Source organism: Hordeum vulgare, chromosome 2H (assembly GCF_904849725.1).
Source record: "Hordeum vulgare subsp. vulgare chromosome 2H, MorexV3_pseudomolecules_assembly, whole genome shotgun sequence".
In the NCBI taxonomy this organism is placed as follows: domain Eukaryota; kingdom Viridiplantae; phylum Streptophyta; class Magnoliopsida; order Poales; family Poaceae; genus Hordeum; species Hordeum vulgare.
The window spans coordinates 648,673,361-648,692,123 of NC_058519.1; the positions used below are offsets into that span (position 1 = coordinate 648,673,361).

Sequence of the window (18,763 nt, forward strand, 5' to 3'; positions counted from 1 at the left end):
GATTAGATCTTTTATAAACATTCTTAAAAGTATAAAATATATCCTATCACATTTTATAAACATGCAGCTATCCATCTCAGCCATGCGGCCACATCAGCCCACCTAATGATTTTTGTCGGACGTCCAAGCACCACATCACCCCTTTTCCTGCCACCTACGACACGCATGGATTGCACCAATCCTGACCAATTAACTGCCGATCCATTAATTTCTATATGACTAATCCTAGTATTCATCTTCTCCATTGAATTAAGGCCACCCTTTTGTTTTCTTTTTCGATGGACTATGTGATTTCTCTTCCATACACATTAGTTTCTTTTCGTCTTCTGTAACCGACAAACCATCCATCGATCCTATAAATAGATAAGAATTGCTTCCTACTCGAAGCACCAAGCGTCGACGCCGTCGCTTAACCCGTGCCTCCCCATCGTTATTGCATAACGAGGGTCCTCATGATATCCCGGTCCAGTCCTACTCCTCTATCCATCCCCTTTGTCCCACTTCTCGATCCATCCTCTCTGTTCCCAATCTAGCCCTTTTTTCGAAGAAGGATTTCTCCCACTTTGTATTACAAAGCAACCAACCGATACAACCAACAATAGGTGCTGGAGCGGGAGCGGCACGGTTGCACCAAAAATAAAAGAAAGAGAAAAAAAAAAGAAATAAATGCCGACAACGACGGATCGACATAAACGAAGAAGCTTTGCGACCACTACGCCCACTGAAGATCTCCCACCAAGCTCCAAGGCTCTGAAGCGCCAGTACCAATCAACACCTCCAAGAAGGACCGCGACAATGATGACGCTACTGCCAAGGCTTTCCCCCGGTACGCGACGAAGTGAGAAGAAGGGTAGCCCCCGACGCCCTCAGGAAGGTCCGGCGGCACCCACATGTGTCACTGCGTCGGTGTCGGCTAGGCCAACAGGGGTTTCTCCCGATCCCAACCTTCACAATTGGATGCTCCAGAGCCTGCCACCAAACCGACCACCATCCTACGCCAACGTGGTCTTGAAGCCTCCACGTCGTCTCACCATGTCACTTTGAAGTGAGGCATGCACAACGATGAATAGGAGCCTGGACTAAGGGCAGCAGCACCATCGGCACGCGGGAGCGCTCAACCTCCACAGTCAACGACGGTAGCCGAGGACACGATAGCAGGAGCATACCTGGCCCGTGGGCCCACAGGCCGGTCGGGCCCTCAACGCCTATAAAGCTCTCGTCATCGCGTTGCAGCAGGCATGCCGTCGGCGTCGCCGCCCCTCGTACGACTTGCTCCTTCTTCTCACCATACAGAATACGACAAAGCCACGCCGAGTGCCGACCAGCTAGGACCCAGATCGTGCTGCCAGCCATCCCACACCACCACGCCGTTCCGCAGCCAAGGGGCCATGCCACCACCTCTCGCGCTACCGGCCACCTCCATCGGCTCACCGGGCCGCCGCCCTATCCCCCGGCAGGGGAGCCGCACGCGCGAGGACAGAAGGTCGCGCCGCTGCCAACACCACCCAAGACTGCGCCAGGGACGTCTACTCGTGGCGTTGGGAAGGAAAGGGGGAAGGAGGCGGCCGAAGGGGCGGGGGGTGCACCGCCCCGACCACCTCCCGGGGAGGCTGCGCAAGGGCGGATCCGAGAGGGGGAGAGGGGTGGGAGGGGCGGGGGCGGCCGGCGGTGGCAGGGAGGCATCTTCTCCTCCTCACGCGAGGACTCTGCATGGGTCGACAACCTTCGGCGATGGTGCAACGCTGGTCCGGGACGCGACGTCGGCGCTGCGGTGCCTTGTACCATGCATGGAGGGCTGGGCTTGACCGGGGCGACGATCGACGGTGGCTTGTCCCAGATCTGGTCGGGCACACGCCTGGTGCAGATCCCATCGGCCGGCGGCCTGATCTGGATCCAGGCAGCACAGGCGGCAAGGGCGGTTGCTGGGGTCCGACTTCGGGCTCTTGGCGGCTAGAGATGGTCTTCCCGTCGTGCGTGTGCGGCAGTGATCCTCGGGCAGCAGCGGTTTCGGCGATGACGCTACCTCGGGCGACGTTGCTCCGGATGGTGAGGAGGCGGCGGCGTGGCAACTTGGCTACGGGTCGGCGCCGTCCCAACCTAGCCATCTGGGTCAGGGCGGGCCTGGATCGGCTTTGCCCGTGATGACTCCGGCGGTCGGAGGCGTGGCTCGTGCGATGGTTGCGGAGACGGCGACGCACCCGCTGCAGCACGACAACGGGAGACTCACGGGCCATTAGGAGCTTGGCCGGGCCATCGTGCCTGGTGTGCTTCCCTTGCTGCGTCCGGTCAATGACCATCGAGAGCGGTGGAGGTTGTCCCCTCTCGTGTGGTTGCTGACTCTGCCGGTCCTCGTTCCCGGCTACTTCCTCCGGCCCCGTCGATCCCGCTTCAATCTCCATGGTGAGACGGTGGTGGTTTCTCCTAGACCGTGGTAGCGCATGCTGGCGGCGGCAAGTTTGGTGGAGCACGACAGTTTTATCGGGATGGGAAGTGTGTCGGACAGGAGAAGTCCTTGTCAAGCGTGGCTGGCACCGACGCGGCGACGCCCGTGGGCGCCGTCGTTCCTCCCTGTAGGGCGTCGGGGACCCCACTCACTCACCCGTACCGCGTATGGGGGAAACCCTAGGAGCAATCCGGCTTTCCTTCCTAAAGGTGTTGCTTGTTATGCGGTGGTCCAAAGTGCTAGGAGTATGGTGGATATCTTCGGAGGGCGCAGCGGTGCGGGATCATCTTCGTTTTGATTTGTTGTCATTCTTTTCTTTTAATTTTTCCTTTATTTCTTTTGGACATACATGTGTTGTCTGCCCTAGCAGTGAGATCTTGGTTGTATCTGATGGATCCAGGGATAGTATAGTTACAGTAATTGCCGTTCCAACTGACACAACCTAGTAAGTGTATTCATCGCTAAACTGCATCATCATATTTTTGTTTCACAAAAGTCAATCAAAGCCATTTTGATGTTGGTCTTTTACTTGGTACAAATAATTTGTTGTCCATTATGTTCATCGAAATGAGCAGCTAGCTGCTGGTGTCTCAGTGATTAAAGGTATTTTTATCATTACGACCCAATTCTATTTATACAAATATTTCACATGCGAGTTACTAAGGTAGAGCTGTTTTGATTGTTATTGACTCATCTGATGGACGTATTGTGTGCAACTAAGGATCAACTTGCCACATAAGAGAACACAGAAGGATTTGATGCATTATGTACTACTCTTTCCGTTTCATAATATAAGAACATTTTTCAAGCTAACATAGCTTGAAAAACGTTGTATATTATGAGGCAGAGGTAGTACTGGGGTACATCGTGGGAACCGAGAGGAATGTACCTTACAAGTTTTCATACAGGGACGGAGCCAGGCTGACATTGAGCCCCGGGCCTGCTTCATAGCTATAACATTCAACAGTGTAAAACAGTGTAAAAATGCTACAGGTAATGAAGGAAAAAATAATCACGCCCCGGGTCCTGTCTCTGCCACTGTTTTCGTACATAGTTTCTTTCTGTTGTAAACAAATTTTGACTTCAAACTAGTATTTTGATTTCGGTGCTTATGATAAGTACTCATGCTCCGTTCAAACAAATGCTTTGAGACAAGAGAATTTTTACTCACTTTGGCAAGAGAGAGAGACAGAGACAGAGAGAGATGAATTTTTCAATCACTCATTGTCACGATATTGCAAGCAACTACAATGGCCAATATTTGTATTTAGTTGTCATTCTTTGTGTAGATTGTAAGCTGCATATATGAAGATTGATTTACGACAACAGTTACATTAATATGCATTAATAAGTCACACGAAATTACTAATGTCCTGTATTTAGCAAAAAACTGAACGCATAACTCATGTTTTCTAATATTTATATTTATACGAACTATTGCGTCGATTGGATTTTTTATCTTAAATACGTAAATACACTATGCAAAATGTTCAATTTATCTACCAACATGTTTATAGACTAAGAATTCCCGCAAACAACGCGCGGGGTATCATCTGGTTAAACGTAATAAAAATTACATCGAGGTTTATGAAACATCGAACAACCATTGCCGTCGTCAGAACAAGCCTCGACCTGCCCTGTCACCAGAACAACCATACCGGAGCCGGCTAGATCTTGTCGATTATAGCTGAGGATTCTTTGTACGTGTGTCCCTATGGATCAGTGTCCCGAAGTCAAAGTCGTCGTCGTCGTCGTGAATCCTTGAATTGATATGAAGAACCTGACACCAAATCTTGCCGTTGTATACACATCACAAGAAACCCTAACCTCATCACGCCGATGAGCTAATGGGAATCTAGGATGAAGTTTCTTCTAGTCCGCCACAAAGGACAAACTTAAGGTAGATCAAAGTTTGAAAGACACTAGTAGAAAAAGGGCCTTTGTCCCGGTTCATAAGGACCTTCTGTCCCGGTTCTGGAACAGGGACAAAAAAGTCGTTACTAATGCCCTTTGCCTTTAGTCTCGGTTCTTACACGAACCGGGACAGATGGGCCATCACGTGGCTGCTGCGGCCAGGCCAGGCAGGGGGGCCTTTAGTCCTGGTTGATGACACCAACCGGGACCAAAAGGCATCCACGCGTCAACACCTGGCTGGAGATGAGGTTTTTTTTAAAGGGGCTGGTTTAGGGGTTAATTTAGGTTGTTATTAGCTAGCTAATAGAGAAAAGTGTCCTCTCTTATATATCTTCGTGTTTGGTCATCCGTCGTGCTTTGTCGAACATATTTATAAAATGTAGACACGAGTTAAATGCACATATATGCATCTTTTTTACACTATATCATTTCATATCATTTTCGTCGAATGGCAATAGTATTCTAATCGATCATCTAACAACTCATCAACTATTTATCATATGATACACATAAAATAAAACAGAGAAACATCATAATATATATATACTCATCATATGCATCATGCATCCTAATTAATCGATCATGTCAAGTAATAATATAAACTAGAATAACGTGTCTCTCATAAGACCTAGTCCTCGCTCTTAGATATAATGTCATAAAACAGAATAACACCTATTGCTCCATGATGAATCACAGAGATTCAACGGTCTCCAGCTTGTGGCTTGCGAACCTTCTTTATTTCTCTCCATGCTTCAATTTGGAGTCTTTTTGATCTTGACTTGAAGTTAATCAAGTATGGAGCATAGAACTCAGCCCTCAACGGGCTTCTAATTCTCATTTGACCTTCTGGGTCCATTAACGGAGGCACTACATCATGTGGTAGTTAATGTTGAAGAGCATAATAATAACCTAGTTAGTAATCAACACCATTTATGCAATAGTGGAGCGTACTTAATTAGGAAACTCTTACCAATACATTTCGGCGAATGTCATCTGGACTCAACCTATGCACAAGTGGCATGTAAAATGAATAATTTTGGTCAATTCCAAAATGATACGGGAAGGTATCCCTAGAAGCCAGAACACCAGCAACAAGAAAGTGGAGAAGATCATCCTTCTTCTCCCAAGTGAGATGTGATCCATACGTGTAGTGTGTCGTGTCAATTAATTTTCGTAATTCAGTCGAAGCAACGAAATAAGATGTAAATTATAATTTAACAAATTTAGTATATAGATGAACACCAACTATTTCTAAATATAAATGCAAATTACTTCACATGGAGGTAAAACAGGAAGCATATCATCGACAACCACCCAAATTTTGTAATAATTTAATGTTTCAAAAATACTTAGAAATTTTGTAATTGTCCACAAGATGTGGGCATTATATAAACCATTCAAAACGACCACATGTGTTACGATCATTCAAAGTACAATTTGGGTTGTTGTTGTTGTTGTTGTTTGTACAACATGTAACATGATATAATTATAACTATGGCCCAATAACTAGGAACCTGCAACGCGTGGCCAAAGTTTTAATAGACGATGAACACCACATGACATGTAAATTGCGAGAGGAAAACAAGTTGACTACACCAACTATTTATAAATATAAATGCAAATTACTTGACAAATATGGTTGAGAAACTCACATGAAGGTAAAACAGGAAGCATATCATCGACAACCACCCAAATGTCAATGTTGTGTGGCATATTATCTTCAGGACGAAGATCGAAGGTGACTTCCATTTCCTTCTGAAATCCATATGCCTTGCAAAGATCTTCCCACTTTGGACACCCAAATTCTGTTTGAAAAACTGAATTAAATACTTGGATAACAAATGTGTGATCATGTATAGTCCTCAGCTTAGCGCTCCTCGTCTCAATTTTCTCGTGGTCTTTGAAACCGAGCATGTCCAACACATATATTCTTGCATGGCAAGGGAGGTACATATCGCCGTTCTCGTCAAGCTTCATGCTGAAGAACCTATCGTCTCGCAGGTGAGACATGTCGCACATATCCCAAGAGTCGCCGCAATAGTCACACTCGCAATATCCATCGTCAGACATTTGTTGTTTTAGTGTGGTAAATGTGTGTAAACAACAATATAATCGTGACACACTATATATATCGAAAGAATTGAACATCTATATATAATTACTCTTCATGCTCGCATCATGCATCATCATATATAACAGCAAGTCCTACTAATTAATCATCATCATACATAGTTAAATAAAGTGTGTCACGATTATATATAACAACAAGTCGACGTCGATGCGGGAACTACTTCTATATATAGTTAAATAAAGTAGTTTTATTAATTAAATTAACTAGTTCAACTACTAAGCACTTACTATAAATAAATAAAGTAGTACTTACTAAAAACAAACTACTTCTATATATAGTAAAATAAATTAGTTTATTAAATCAACTATTTAGTTCAACTATATATGAAGCACTTACTATAAATAAAATAAAGTAGTACTTACTAAAAATAAACTAGTTTAACTATAGTTCTATTATTTTTCTAACTAATTATATTAAACACTTTCTCTTCTTATTTTTTTCTTTTTCCTCTATTCTAAATATGAACATATTAATAAATGGCTTTGATCATGCACAATTTTCCTATACATATACAATATGAACATATACATAAATTAAAAAAGAAAATACTATGAACAAAAAAATTATTAAAATTCTATGAACAAAATAACAACCGAAAAAAATCATAAAAATTCTATGAACACAAAAAAATCCAAAAAATTTGACATATTCGATCTTTGCATATATATGAACATACAAACATGCATATTCAACAATAATATCACCAAAAAAATCTTTTAACAGAAAAAAAATCTTTGCTCACGGCGACGGTGTCGGGGAAGGCGACGACGACGGCGCGGGGCGGCGCGGCGCGGCAACGGTCGACGGCGAGGTGCGACGCGGGCTGGGGCGGGGCAGCGACGGGCAGGGGCCGGCGGCGTCGCGGGGCACGGGGCGCGGGGCGGGGGGCGACGACGGCGTCGGGGCGGCGCGGGGCGACGACGGCGACGGCGAGGCGGAGACGGACGGGCAGCCTGGCGGCGTCGGGATCGAATGGAGAGAGGGGAGAGATCAAAATTTCTAAACTGTCGCTTATATAGCCCCACCTTTAGTCCCGGTTGGTGGCACCAACCGGGATCAAAGGTCTCTTTTCAGCAGCCCGACGGGCGGGAAGTAGAGTCATTGGTACCGGTTGGTGGCACAAACCGGGACCAAAGGTCTCTTTTCAGCAGCCCAAAGGGCGGGAAGCAGAGGCCTTTGGTCACGGTTGGTGGCACCAACCGGGACTAAAGGGAGGCACCGGTACCAATGCCTCCCTTTAGTCCCGGTTGGTGCCACCAACCGGGACCAAAGGCCTTGCGCGGTGCGGTGCTATGTTTAATCCCACCTCGCTAGCCGAGAGGGGCTCGGAGTGGTTTATAAGCCCTACTGAACCAACCACTTCGAGCTCCTCTCTACTGCAGGCTTACGGGCCTAAAATCACCCTCTGTTCTTGTGGGCCTATTGGGCCTACTGCGGGCCTGCATCCTGGCCCTAGTAATGGGTTTCTAGTCGTATGCAGGCCGTGGTGGCATTGTAGGTGGCACTTTTTAAAAAAAAAATCCTGTTTTTTGCTTTCTTTTTTGTTTCTAATTACTTATTTATTTTCTTTTACGATAATTCCTTTTGCTATTAAAGTTTGTAACAAAATTCTAATTACTTATTTATTTTCTTTTATGATAATTCTTTTTTCTTTTAATGTTTTGAACAAAATTCTAATTACTTATTTATTTATTTTTATGATAATTTTTTTTGCTATTAAAGTTTGTAACAAAGTTCTATATAATTTTAGTTTGAATAATACTAGAGGTTTATAAAAGCTTTTTAGTTGATTCCTTTATTTTGATTTTTTCCCAGTTTTTTTGCTTTCTTTTTTGTTTCTAATTACTTATTTATTTTCGTTTACGATAATTCTTTTTGCTATTAAAGTTTGTAACAAAATTTTAATTACTTATTTATTTTTCTTTTATGATAATTCTTTTTGGTTTTAATGTTTTGAAAAAAATTCTAATTACTTATTTATTTTCTTTTATGATAATTCTTTTTGCTATTAAAGTTTGTAACAAAATTCTATATAATTTTAGTTTCAATAATACTAGAGGTTTATAAAAGCTTTTTAGTTGATTCCTTTAGTACCAGTTCTAAGGCTGTTACAAAGGCATTTTATTTGGTACAGGTTTTAAGGGTGGGGCCCCACGAGCACCTTTTAGTACCGGTTCGTGGCATGAACCGGTAAAAGAGTTTTTTAGTTGATTCTTTCTGCAGCTGTTTTTTAGTCCCACCTCGCCAAGCGAGAGGCACTCGCAGCGGTTTATAAGCCCTGAGTGTAGAGACGATGAAGGAACAAGCGCAATGCTCACCTGCACGTTGGCCTAAAGCCAAGCAACGTGCAGGTGAGCATTGTGCCTCTCTTTTATTTTGGCATGGTATCATCATTTCATCACATAGCATATGCAAGAAAGTTGAGAGGGTTACGGCAAAAACTGGATGCACTTCGTGTACAAAACGGACAATCTCTTTGGAAGTATCAGGGTTTCATACGGAAACTCGTGTGTTACAAAGGGATTTCATTTTTTTTGAACTTATTTGAACTCCATAGTTTTTTTGTGTTCAAAATGCACCATTCAAAGCCACATCATCAATTTATAACCCTTTCTAACTTCATTTGTTATTTTTCATGCATTTACTGATTATTTTGAGCTATAAGACCATGAAGTTGAAAAGCATTTGAAATGAACTCTGAAAAGGTTCCAAGTTGGCATGGTATCATCATTTCACCCACATAGCATGTGCGAGAAAGTTGAGAGGGTTACGGCAAAAACTGGATGCACTTCGTGTACAAAACGGACAATCTCTTTTGAAGTATCAGGGTTTCATACGGAAACTCGTCTGTTACAAAGGGATTTCATTTTTTTTTGAACTTATTTGAACTCCATAGTTTTTCTGTGTTCAAAATGCACCATTCAAAGCCACATCAACAATTTACAACCCTTTTCTGACATCATTTGTTATTTTTCATGCATTTACTGATTATTTTGAGCTATAAGACCATAAAATTGAAAAGCATTTGAAATGAACTCTGAAAAGGTTCCAAGTTGGCAGTGGTGACAATTTTAACACAACACATGATATCCATTACATCTAGGGCACAACATTACATTTGTTCAAGTTCACAACAGTGCACAAATGATATAATTACATCTAGGACACAACACACTAGCAGAAACATAACACACACACTGCCACTTAATTGGTTTGCTTAGATCAAATAGAAACTAAACTAGCCACAATGATGATGCCAAGAACAAAGAGGAAACCCATTGTTTCCATGAGCTCATTCCTTTTCTGCAACTTCAATTGCATTTTCTTGTTTTCATTGTTCAGATCCATAACCTTCTTCTCCATCCTACTAGCTTTGATCCAACTACGTTCAAGGCCACCATGGAGCTCCTCAAAAGCTTGCCCCACTAGCTCAGTGGGAGGGGGTCAATCCAAACAACCCAATCACACTCATCAGGAAGTTGTTAAATCAGAGTTCACATAATTAGGTGAAATTCATAACTTTGCAATAAATCGATGAAAACAGAATACCAAATGATGTTTTGAGGAATTACATCGAGTAGACAACCCAAAAACCTTCTTCCCGTGCTTGCTCCACCCCAAGAAACACGGCGAGCAGGAATTAGCCCATGCCCCGGGCAACGGTGATTCGAGCGCTCCTGAAGGCCGTAGAAACTTGGATTGGGAATGAAAAATTCGGATTGGAACTGCACAATCCCACAGCCATCCACCTACGAGCCAGAAAGGCGCATATTACGGCCCATCCCGCGAAACCCTAGATGAGAAATCCCCAAATCCAATGACAACCGAAAATCCAAATCGACTTACCTCACTGTGTGCGGAGGAGCTTGCACACGACATTGCGGACGTACACATGGACGTGCCCAGCGGTGAAAACAGGGACGGGGCGTGACGGGCCGCTAAATCTAGACAAATCTCGGGAAAAATGGAGCTCCGAGGTCGAGCTTCGAGAGGAGAAAGCTTAACTAGTGTGGCTCGGGCATTTCATCGAACACCTCATGTGCATAGGAGGTAAGCTAGAGCACCCAAATGCCCTCCCCTCGCCGGCCAGAAAAAAACAGAGTGCTCTGCCGCGGCGATGTGTATATATAGGCAAATTATTTGTCCCGGTTCGTGGCATAAACCGGGGCTAAAGCCCCCCTTCTAAACCGGTTCAAGGCATGAACCGGTACCAATGAATGTGGGCCAGAAGCGCGACCAATTGGTCCCGGTTTGTGCCTAGAACCAGGACAAATGGGTCCACACGAACCGAGACCAATGCCCATGAGGCCCCGGCCGGCCCCCTGGGCTCATGAACCGGGACTAATGCCCCCCATGGGTCCCGGTTCGTGAAGAACCGGGACTAATGGGCTGGCCAGGCCCGAACCAAAGCCCTATTTTCTACTAGTGAGACTTTTTTTTTCAGGTAGCTTACTACATGGCTCAAAGAAGAAGCGCATCCATCCGTCTGAGTAAAGTCCTACCTATCTATTAGCCGAATCCGAGGCATCATGAATCCCCTCCCCGTCATCAGCCGCCGGAACGACACGGCTCACCGAAGGAGATCGAGGGGAGACAGGCTTTCCCTAATTGTCTTGCAAGAGGGGAAATAAATGGCCACAAAAACCTTGTTGGATACACACTTAATATAGATCTCCTGGTATTCTTTGACGCTTACCTTTCATTTCCTACATGCTGGGGATCCTTTATCAGAAAGTACGAGAGAGCTAGATTTGTTGTGCAAACACACACACAGATACATGGTTATCCACATAACAAACTTGCCCAGAAATGTATGCATGTCGATTACCAAAATCCACCATAAACCCAAAAGAGAATCGACATAATTGCCGGAACGTTGTCCAGGAGTTTTTGAAGTGACAAGCAAGCTTGAAAGATGACGGGTTGAGCTAGAAGTCGGATCTTTCTTTTTCTTGCTTTTTTTTCCCTTTGAGGTTAGCAATTTTATCTTTTATTCCCTGAAAAAAGTACTAATTTTATCTTTTATGCATCACTTATCTCCAAATCAACTATAGCGGGCGCAGTGGAGCGCGCCATACCAGCCAGTTTCTTTAGTGTCATGAACAATTTTCAAATTTCAAGAATGTCTTCAAAATTTCAAGAATACTTCGTAAAATTGCAGAAATATTCTTAAAATATTAGGTAACTTTTTGGAAACACGGAAAATTTGAGAACATTCCTCTGAGATGAACATTTTCTAAATTTTATAACTTTGTTTAGAAGTCTGTGAACATTTTTTTAAATTCGTTACCTTATTAAAATTCTAGGATTCTTTACTGCAACCGGTAGAATGTATGTAAAATCGTCAGAAAAAGCGAATGTAGGTAAAATCACGTGTACTGTACAGTTACTTGCTAAAGTGCAGAGCGGCGATGTAGGCCGGCCCGGTCCCTGAGTTCAGCCTACTTAGCCCATTTCAATGTTGTCGGCTCACTTCCCCAGCAGGACGTACTGCCTCCTGTCAACTCCCACAGAGCACTAGAGCAGCGAGAAAATTGATAATATGACACACGGTTTCTTGGAACTTTGATCATATGACACACCTTTCTTTTGATTTGATTACATGGCACATCTTTGTTTGATAGCTGGATTAAATGACACAAATTGAGTTTTTCTCTCATGTTCCATGTATGAGCCCCCACGTAATTTATTTTAGGACGTTTTTGCCCTCGCACTGATTCACCTGCATGGAATCAAACACGCCTCGATCACTATGCATGTAGAGGCTGCACACGTACATATGGGACCTCTACCTATGAAAACAAGTGATCCTGCTGCGTGCCTCCTTCCCGGCGCCGTGCTCGTCGTGACTCCTTCCGGCGTGCCTAGCCGGCCGGCCGTGCTCGCTGTCTCTCCTTCCCTAGCCGGCCGGCTCGCCGGCAGCGTTGCCGGAGCATGCCATCGCTGCTAGCTTTGTAGCTGCTCAAAGTTGTTGCATGAAGTAGCTCTGTAGGTCATGCTAGCTCATTGTTGTTGCCTGGAGCCTTTTGCAGCTGCTCGTTGCTGTTGATTGAAGTATCACAGCCCTCGCTTAATGGTTCTAACATGAATTTATGTATAGTTTTGTTCAAACAATTCACATAATTTTTACCATTTTTTTACATGATCTTCCTTTAGTTTTGTATCATTTTCACATGTCACAAGAATATATATGTGTATCCACAAAATCAGCTGAATAGGGTGCATATGTACACATAGACTTGACAATCCATAATTGATAAGTATGAATTTTGATTTAAAGCAGAACGTGAGTCATGTCTCACAAATTGCATTCAAAGGCATAAAGTGAGTCTTCGTTTCACTACACACGAAAATATCACAAGTTGCCCGCACCGACGCCGGAAGATGGCCTTGCCGGCGGTCCCCGACGAGCTCGAGGTGGAAATCCTCCTCCGCCTTCCCACCCCAGAGGACCTCATCCGCGCCTCCGACGCCTGCGTCTCCATCCGCAGCCTCGTCGCCAACCGCGCCTTCCTCCGGCGCTTCCGCAAGCTCCACCCGGCGCCCCTCCTCGGCTTCGTCGACTACAAAGGCTTCCACCCCTCCTTACCGCCCCACCCCTCCGCGCCGGCGGCCAGCGTAGTCGCCAGCGCCGCCGACTTCTCCTTCGGCTTCCTCCCAGCACCTGCATTTGACTGGTCCGGGAGGTCCTCGACGGCCGCGTCCTCCTCGACAGACCCGGCCGTCACGCCGGCGAGATGCTTGGATCCATCTTCAAGGGGACGGTGGTGTGCGACCCCTTGCACATGCAGTATCTCGTGCTTCCCCCGCTCCCGGATGACATAGCTGCTTGGGTTTTTGCCGCACTCCTGATTGATAGGCCGTGCTTCGGCGAATCCTTCCTCGTCCCTTCCGGCAAGACGAGGATGCAGATGCTACGGCGGAGACGTCGTTCAGAGTGATCTGGATGATGCTGCTCCAAACTAAGCCGATGGCCGCTGTCTTGTCTTCGGGCACAGGGCAATGGCAAGCCGTTTCATCCCTGACTCAAAGCGACTCGTTACCTGGCTTTGCGTTATCGACACGGAGGTTTTTGTTCGTGTCGCGCCATTACGCACATGGTTGCTTCTACTGGGTTTCAGGTTCGAGTGAAAAATTGCTCCTGCTTGACATCCAGACGATGGAGTTCTCCATGGTTGACCACCCACCCTGTGCCAGATTTTCGGGCGATGATGTGGCCATCGTGGAGGCAGGCCAAGGCATGACTGTGATGTTTGTGCCTAAACCTGACACAGCTCCCCGTGTTTATACCGTTTGGCGAAACAATGGTGGGAGTTCCGTCCAATGGCAGATGGATAATGAGCCATTCTCGCTGGATTCTGGGTCCTTGCTCCAGGGTGCAGTGGGTAGGCACTTGCTCCTATATCATGTTGGAAGCTCGTCACTTGAGCGAGGTTGTTACACGCAGGATGTCGACAGATTCCAGCTTGAGAGGGTGTGTGGTTCATGTCCCCAACCGTCACAAGCATATTGCAACTTCCCACCATCGTTATTATCATCGCCGACAGTGTCTAGTGGTACACTTTCTGTTGTATGCTAGTAGTTACCTTCTTCCTTTCATAGTTATCACTATCACATATATTGTCTGATGCTTGCTAGTTTACTATTGTGCTCAGTAATCATTATTTTCATGGTTAATTGGTTATTGGCCTTTTGTGCCTGTGGCAAAGCTGATCAAGCTAATTATTATGTTTGTCTGTTCTATTTGCCATCTTGTAACTTTTTAGATGCATCATAAAACCGTAGAAAAGCACCGGATGGTGCAATACCTTTGCCATGCCTTTACCCCTTTCTGCAACATGCATTTTTTTTTGGTCCATTACATCTAAAAACCTTGTCACTGGGCAATTTCCTTTCATCCTATCCTGCATAAATGAAGCTCTTTCCAAAGTCATCAAGCCAATTCATACAACCTGCTGCAATTTGCTGTCTGAATTAGTGCACTTGTCTCAGAGAACTACTTGGTACAATTCTGAATTTTGGTATAATTTTCTGCACATCTTTTTATCTCCTTAGAAATTAGAAATCCCAAATTATTAGAGGGTAGGACGTGGCCCACCCAATCTTTTGAGAAAACAATTTCTATCATATACTATTTTGCCTATTTCTGCCCAAAAATAGCTGACTAATTAGGCCAACAACCCACCTCTCTTCCAGTCATCCCCTTCCCTTTGACATGTGAGCTACAGGAGACCTAACTCTATCTGTCGGCTCCTCCCAGGTTCCCGCTCTGGCACTGCAACACTCCCAGGATGCCGCCGGCTCCCCGTCTCCATCCGCTCCAGCAACCACCGAGGCTTCCGGCTCCCACGACCTCGCCCTCTTCTCCAGCGACCGCTGAGGCGTCGACCAGCGCGCCACCAAGCCGCCCGTGCGCTGGCTACCAGCGCCATCCCACAAGGTGAGCCTCCTCCCTCTTCTCCAGTGTGATTTCTAAATGTGTTATGGACATGGCAGATGAATGTAGGCATTTGGACTTTTGGAGAGTTGCTGAGAGTATTGCGAACAGAGCATAATCCAGATATTTATGTTACCATTTAGGGGTCAATTCTTTTGCTAGCTTTTAGAATAAGCTGAAATAAGTAGTCTCTTACCCAGCTTATTCTAGAAGCCCAACCAATTTTTTTTAGAAGCCTACTAATTAAGACTTTACTAGTAGGCTTCTAAAAAAATATTTCTAGTTGAGCTTCTAGAATAAGCTGGGTAGCTTATTCTAGAAGCCGAAAAAAGCTACCAAAAGAACTGCCCGAAATATTGCATGACACTTGGATTACGTTGAAAATAATAATTGTAGTGCACACCCTCCATTTCATTGCTGGGTCCGCCACTGTCTGTCAAAACCCAACCTTTTACATTTTCCCCTGTTGGCGGTGCATTTTTGTGGTTCATGCTGCCATTAGTCTGTCAAATTGATCTCTCTTTGGTTATTGAACCCTGATCATTATACAACCAAGCTGATCATTATACAACCAAGATATTGTCTTTGATAAGTGTACTGTCGCAATTGAACCTATGACTCTTCTGCCCGATTGCCGTTGCTGCTTTTTATTTGCAAATGTTGTTTTCTTTACTTTTCTCCTTTAATCATCTTCCTCGCCTCTATGTGTAAGCCCCCTTTAATTTCCTTCACAGCCACACCTTTCCTTTGAAGCATGGAAACACACAAATCGAAATTTCCCTGGTTGTAGCATGATTGAACTTGACTGTACTAGTATCATCAACAGGATTGTTTTTTTACTGAACTTGGTTAAATTTTGTGAGTATTCGATTGCTGGATTTGATATCGGGTTCTCTCTTCATAAGTTTCTGCAACTTTCTTTAATATCAGTCACATTACTAAGCTTTTTAATTAACATTAACCATTCTCATCTGAAGGTCATTTCATATATAACCTAACTGCTACAGACTAATAATTGTGCACCATCAAAGAGAGTAGTAAATTCAGCCTTAGTAGTGTGCAACATTAAGTGAAGATGTCAGACAACCGAAAATTAGCAATAGTCCATTTAATGGTGTATCCTTCTTCATGCAGGCACACGCCATGCTGGTGCCCAGGGAGTGGGGGATGATGTGCTGGTGCCTGAACTACGAGAAGCTGACCCTGGAGGCGTGCAAGGACCTGTTGTAGCAGCAGCCGCCCATGCTCCAAACCCGTTGTTCGTCGTCAAAGGTCAGACAGCCATTCTCATCTGAAGTACACTCCATATATAACCTTAGCTACAGACTAATAGTTGTGCGTTGTAAAAGATAGTAGGCTCAGCCTTAGTAGTGCGTAACATTGAGTGAAAGTGTCAGACAACCAAAAATTAGCAATAGCTCCACTTAATGGTGTATGCTTCTGCATGTAGGGACACGCCATGTTGAGGTACAGGGAACAGGGGAGCTTGAAGTACGAGAAGCTGACCCTAGAAGCTTGCAAGGACCTGTTGTCGCAGCGGTCGCCCAAGCTCCGAACCCCTTGTTGGTTATCCAAGGTCAGACAGCCATTCTCATGTAAATATCATTTCATATATATCCTAGCTACAGACTAATAGTTGTGCACCATAAAAGAGAGTAACTTCAGCCTTAATTAGTAGTGTGAAACATTAAGTAAAAATGTCAGATGACCGAAAATTAGTAATAGCTCCATTTCATGGTGTATCCTTGTGCATGCAGGCGGACGCCGCGGTAACATCCAGGGAGCAGGGGATGATGTGATAGTGCCCGAACTACAAGAAGCTGACCCTGAAGGCGTGCAAGGACTTTCGTTGTTGCAACGGCTGCCCGAGCTCTGAACCCCTTGCTCGTCGTTGATGAAGGTCAGACAAGCATTCTCAAGTGAAAGGTCACTTGATATAGTAGTATAACCTAGCTACAGACTAATAATTGTGCACCATAAAAGAGAGTAAGCTCAGCATTAGTAGTGTGCAACATCAAGTGAAATTGTCACACAACCGAAAATTATTAGCAATACCTTCATTTGATGTTGTATCCATCCATGTGCATGCAGGCACACGGCATGCTGACGTCCTGGGAACAGGGGACGCTGTGCTGGTGGCTGAACCACGTGAAGCTGGCCCTGGAGGCGTGAAGGCAGGCAAGTAGTGATGTGTATGCAGCGCACACGGCAGCTATTAGTTATCTGTGCCACGATATAGTGCGTGCGTTGCATACATGAGTAGTCTTTCCAAGTACTAGCTAGGATCTATGCCTCCAATCTCATTTCCCTTCCTGATCGGTGAAAGCAATATACAGCACACCGTGTTCCTATATATCCCCGTTATTACAGATTCTAATGCACCTATCCATTGGGCCAAAAAGAAAGGAATAACCCATATGCTAACTGAAAAATGCGAGACAACCGAAAATCAGCAATAGCTCCATTTTAATGGTGTGACCCTTGTGCAATGCAGGCACACCCCATGCTGATGTCATCCAGGGAGTGGGGCGCGATGATGTGGGGGTGCCTGGAGTACGAGAAGCTTCAAAACCCTTGTTGGTTGTCTTGTCGGCAACCATGTCGGTGTTGAGGCGAGGGGAAGGAGGCGCTGGGGCTGGTGCTGGACCTGCGGAGGGTGCAGGGGCGGTGGAGATGAGGGAGCAGAGTAGAGCGTCAGCTAGCTAGATGGAGACATGGAGTGACCCCATTCTTTTTGTAAAGCTATTTTGTTGGATTTGCGCCCTGATGGTCCCTCGCTGGTTACGAGCAAGAGTGGCAGCTGAGATTGTCCCTGCTGCTTGCCTTTCTACTGTCTAACTGTTGCAGGATGACTGGACAGTCAGTGCATCCTCTCTTTTTGATCGGCAAAACCATCATTTCTGCTTCGTACTCCCCCGTTCAGAAATACTTGTCTTAGCCTTAGCACAATTCTATACTAAAGCTAGTATAAAGTTGATACAATTATTTTGAAACGGAGGGAGTACTTGACATGAGCTGACATTACAAACCCATTATTTGCTGGTGCTGGATGACTGATTCTTGGTGCACTTCTTTTCTTTTGGTCGGCAAACCCATAAATTTTCGCTTCACAAGTAGTACTGACAGCATAGAACTTTGATTTGCTTTTGGAGGCCTGAAAATGCAAAAGTTAAAATTCATGAAAATTCATATTTTTACATTTCATAAAATTATTTTAAAAATAGAAATACATAGATGAAGGCATAATGCATAAGTGTGTAAATTTTTAGGAAGACATACGCTGAACTGAGGGTTGTGCAGAAAAAGAAAAAGAAATCTGAGGCTTTTTAACACATGATAATATTCATCCTTTCAGACCATAAATTTATCTTTTCTGTACAGGTCGCACATCGACGTATGTCATCCTGAAATTTTACACACACACGTCTCGCATCCTTGTTTACTTGTACAAAACAAAATCATTTTTTTAAACCTGAAATTTTGAATTTTTTCTTTTGAAAATTCGGCCTCCAGATCCAAAACTCCATACTCTAGAGCTTTCAGCTATATCTCTGTAAGCGAAGAAAGGAAACGGTATAGCAGAAATTAGAACGGTAAACGCAAGGGACGTGTTTGGTTGCAATCTCCAAGAGTGCCTGCATTTCATCCCCTTCTCAATCCAGCCTGGTTGAACAAAACAGGCAACAAACCAATATTTGTATGTTATTTGGTTGCTTGCATTGCATCAATGATCACTTTAGGATCGGACGTTTGGTTGCCCGCCTATGTGCTTAAGGGGTGAGCAGATGCAAACCACAACTGTTTGACATTCATAATCCATGTGTTCTATGGTGACATC

At 44.7% G+C, this 18,763-nt stretch overlaps 1 long non-coding RNA gene across 1 annotated transcript; it reads left to right on the forward strand.

Annotated features, from left to right (window-relative positions):
* Positions 1-16,006: 16,006 nt before the first annotated feature.
* Positions 16,007-17,973, forward strand: LOC123431208. The gene is made up of 4 exons (XR_006623056.1): positions 16,007-16,197; positions 16,376-16,501; positions 16,683-16,825; positions 17,017-17,973. It is a non-coding gene; the product is annotated as an uncharacterized LOC123431208 (long non-coding RNA).
* Positions 17,974-18,763: the final 790 nt, after the last annotated feature.